Genomic DNA, 4,512 nt, shown 5'->3' on the forward strand with positions numbered 1-4,512 from the left:
TCCATCAAGCCCAATAGCCCATTCTCACGGTGGACAATCCAGGTCCCTAGTACCTGGCCAAAACCCAAAGAGTAGCAACATTCCTGCATCTCAAAGAATATCAAGATTCCGGAACCCCAATGAGAGCAACATTCCAGAGCTGAGATTGTGATGTCATAATGTCTCCTTCCACAGAGCCTCTGAGCCAACCTCATCAGTGATGTTACAATGGCTTGATTGTCCTATACCTGTACTTGGCTTACATAAGAACATACAAATAGCCGTACTGGGTCAGACCAATGGTCCATCAAGCTCAGTAGCCTGTTCTCACGGTGGCCAATCCAGGTCACTAGTCCCTGGTCAAAACCCAAAGTGTAGAATTCCTATGAGTGTCCGAGCTGTTACCGCCACGGCTAGCGATAAAAACACTATTGTGGCTTTGTAAAGGAGGGGGGGGGGGGGGGTGTTTAATGATCCCAGCAGTTCAGAGAAAAAGAGATGAAGTGTAACAATGCAGACCAGAGCAACATGGAAAATACTCTGAATGTTGCATTTTTTTCACTGAGGAAAATAACTTTCTGAATTACATCTATAGCGTGTGTTTTTAATAACGTTAACAGTATGACTTTTTAATCCTTTCACTAACTAAGTAATTGATTGTGACTCACAGTGCAAGCAAGACTAACCGTCAAGCTTATTTTCTTGGGCAGGTACAGGACTACAGAATAAGAGACATATGGGGTGCACTTTCAAAGGCGCCTTCCTTCAGGGATGTGTCTGGGGCTGATTGAACATTTACTCCCTTACATGGCTCCTCGGGGTGTTTAATGAAGGTGCTCAGTTCTAAAATTGCCCCCCCACGGGACAAAAAACTAAACTATAAGGACGGTGCCCACATAAATACGATATGGTGAGCATATGCTAAAGTGAGCAGCCCTGGGGTTTATTTTTTTGCTAACCATAAGCAGCTGATGCTTGAGTGGTCCTTTGAACGGCTTCTTTGGTGTTAAAGCACCGGTAGCATGGCCGTTTATCATGCTGAAAACAGTGACAAATGATCCAACATGCTGAGAGCCTTGAAAGAAGTGACTGTGGCTCAGTTGCACTTAGTTGCCAGATCATGGAGAAGGGAAACGCGCCTGCTGTCCGTCTCCAAATAATTCAGCCATAAAGCATTAACTTAATATCTGCTCTTTTCTTCACCCCCGCTTCTTTTATTATTATTGTCACTTCTGATTAATAAAAGCAGAAAAGATAAGCTATCCTAGTCCACATGAATATTGCTCAAGTGAAATATGAGTGCCCGGTTCTCATTCTTATGAACTTTAGCTGTGAGTTGTATTACAATAAATCAACCAAGACAACGAAAGGGGTTTTTTTCCCCATTTTTTTTTTTTTTTTCATTGGAAAAATGCTTAGGACATCTGGACCTGAGAAGCAGAGAGTGGGCATCATACTTTTTATATAATCTCCATGTGGTCAGGAGCTAATAGGAAACATGCTGGAAATGATCAATACAAAAAAAAAAAAAAATCTAATATAAACCATGTCAGCTAGAGCCGTCTCAAGACTTATTCATTGGGAATCAAAGCGAGCCCTCTGAAATGTGGGGCTGGTGTTAGACGTGCCGTGGCCCAAGGCAGAGTTCTGGGGAAGGGCTTCAAAGCCGGCCGGCAATCCTCCCATCTCTTTCACGTTCGGGCACCGGCGCTCCGCTTTGCATCTCTGTACCAGCAGCAATGGCTCTCCGAGCACGCTGCTGGTCACATGATGGCTGCCCGGAGGGAGCCCGGCCTTTGCTCCGTCCCACTTCCCGACTCTCCCCTGCTGACATCATCCCTGACGTTAGAGGGTCAGACCGTATGCTCATTGGGTGGGACAGAAGAAGGGGCGGAGCTCCCTGTCTGCAGGAAGATTCAAATGCTGACCGTTTGTGCACGTGGTAGCTGCCCAGAGGGAGCCCAGCCTTTGCTCTGCACCACTTCACGCCTCTCCCCTGCTCCCTATGACATCATCCCTGACACTGGAGGGTCAGACCGTATGCTCATTGGGTGGGACAGAAGAAGGGGCGGAGCTCCCTGTCTGCAGGAAGATTCAAATGCTGACCGTTTGTGCACGTGGTAGCTGCCCAGAGGGAGCCCAGCCTTTGCTCTGCACCACTTCACGACTCTCCCCTGCTCCCTATGACATCATCCCTGACACTGGAGGGTCGGACCGTATGCTCATTGGGTGGGACGGAAGAAGGGGCGGAGCTCCCCATCTGCAGGAAGATTCAAATACTGAACATTTGTGCACCTGGTGGCTGCCCAGAGGGCGCCGGCCTTTGCTCCGCCCCACTTCACGACTCTCCCCTGCTCCCTCTGACATCATCCCTGATGTTGGAGGGTGGGACCGTATGCTCATTGGGTGGGGCCTAGTGCCTAATCCTTAGTAAGCCCAAAATCCTCTCAGAGCATAAGAGCTCCAGTGAACAGACACTTGGTCTATTCCCTGATAGGTGGTGACTGGACACTCAGTCTATGCTGTGGTGTGTGGACACTTGGCCCTTTGGGTAGGTGGTTCCAGGATCATGAGAGAAATGTACCAATAACCTGTGCTCTCTGATTCTACAAAACAGCCATAATTTTTTTTTTTTAAATAAACAGCCAGAGCTCATGTGTTATCTTCTTCTATTTTTTTGTGCTGGGACAGTTACAGGATGGCTGAAAAAGGGGAGCTGGATTTCACCGGAGCCAAACAAAACAAAACCCCGGAGTGTGGCTAGTAAAGGTTCCAAAATACCTGTCGCAGCAGTGGGCAAAAGCTACAGGCAAGGGCGAAGTAGGAAAATTGAAAATTGTTAAAAGTCAAGGAAAGACAGAGGTATCGTTTACTTTGAATGAAGAACTTGCAAATATTCATATTGACGGAGGAAAGCCTGCTTCTGTCAGTACACCGAGAGTGCATCCATTTAATTTACAAAGTGTGGGAGGACAGACATTAGCAGTATTCAAAGAAAGTTCATCAGAAGCCCAGCCTGAAGAAAAATCAAAGAACAGTGGTATGGTTTTAGATAAACTTGCTTTGGAAGGAATAGTGGTACAGCATGCTGAGTGCATACCTCTGCTAATGAAGACTACATGAAATTAAAGAGACAGCAAATTGAAGAATCTTCCAAGCCAGCAAGACAAATACTGTCCTTGGATAAAGTTGTAACAACAAGCCTGTTGCTAATCAGTATAATATTGATTATGAGAGGAAGAAAAAAGAAGATGGCAAGTTTTACACATGCTTTTTTCAAACATTTGGAAAAACATCAGTATTACAATATTAAGGACTTGGTGGACATCACAAAACAACCCGTGATATATCTAAAAGAAATTTTGAGAGAAATTGGTATCTACAATGTCAAAGGAACTCACAAAAACACATGGGAGCTGAAGCCAGAGTACAGGCATTGACAAGGAGAAGAGAAGAGTGACTAGCCTGAATCAGGGGAGATATGATTCAGACGTTCAAATACTTGAAGGGTATTAACGTAGAACAAAATCTTTTCCAGAGAAAGGAAAATGGTAAAACCAGAGAACATAATTTGAGGTTGAGGGGTGGTAGATTCAGGGGCAATGTTAGGAAATTCTACTTTACGGAGAGGGTAGTGGATGCCTGGAATGCGCTCCCGAGAGAGGTGGTGGAGAGTAAAACTGTGACTGAGTTCAAAGAAGCGTGGGATGAACACAGAAGATTTAGAATCAGAAAATAATATTAAATATTGAACTAAGGCCAGTACTGGGCAGACTTGCACGGTCTGTGTTTGTGTATGGCCGTTTGGTGGGGGATGGGCTGGGGAGGGCTTCAATGGCTGGGAGGGTGTAGATGGGCTGGAGTAAGTCTTAACAGAGATTTCGGCAGTTGGAACCCAAGCACAGTACCGGGTAAAGCTTTGGATTCTTGCCCAGAAATAGCTAAGAAGAAAAAAAATTTTAATTGAATCAGGTTGGGCAGACTGGATGGACCACTCAGGTCTTTATCTGCCGTCATCTACTATGTTACTATGTTATAGTCCTAAAGGAAATGTGTGATAATCTCTAGAAAAAACAAAAGCAGCAACACTAAACAAGAAAGAACCAACAGGGCCTGCAATAAAGGAACACAACAGAAAACCACAATGAAACTGCAGGAATATATTGAAATAACAAAAATTAAAACAAATACGTAACCAATATAAAATACGTCCAGAAAACTGGTCCTATTGTTCATATGGACCGGATCTGACACAGCCCGTGTTTCGAAGAAACACTTCTTCCTCAGGGATCCCAAATGTTGATAAATAGAGTATCAGGAAACCAGATGGGATGAACTAAACAAAATCAACACTAGGCGTGAAAATCTCCTGCACTATAAAACACAAAGCGTTTTGTTTAGTTCATCCAATCTGGTTTCCTGATACTCTATTTATCAACATTTGGGACCCCTGAGGAAGAAGCGTTTCTCTGAAACACAGACTGTGTCAGGTCCGGTCCACATGAACAATAGGACCAGTTTTCTGGACGTATT

The 4,512-nt window shown here is 44.7% G+C and overlaps 1 pseudogene; it reads left to right on the forward strand.

The window, feature by feature from the left end:
- The first annotated feature begins 2,677 nt into the window (after positions 1-2,677).
- On the forward strand, positions 2,678-3,443 carry LOC117363123 (annotated as a pseudogene).
- The last annotated feature ends 1,069 nt before the right edge of the window (positions 3,444-4,512 follow it).

Source organism: Geotrypetes seraphini, chromosome 6, assembly GCF_902459505.1.
Source record: "Geotrypetes seraphini chromosome 6, aGeoSer1.1, whole genome shotgun sequence".
NCBI classification, from domain to species: domain Eukaryota; kingdom Metazoa; phylum Chordata; class Amphibia; order Gymnophiona; family Dermophiidae; genus Geotrypetes; species Geotrypetes seraphini.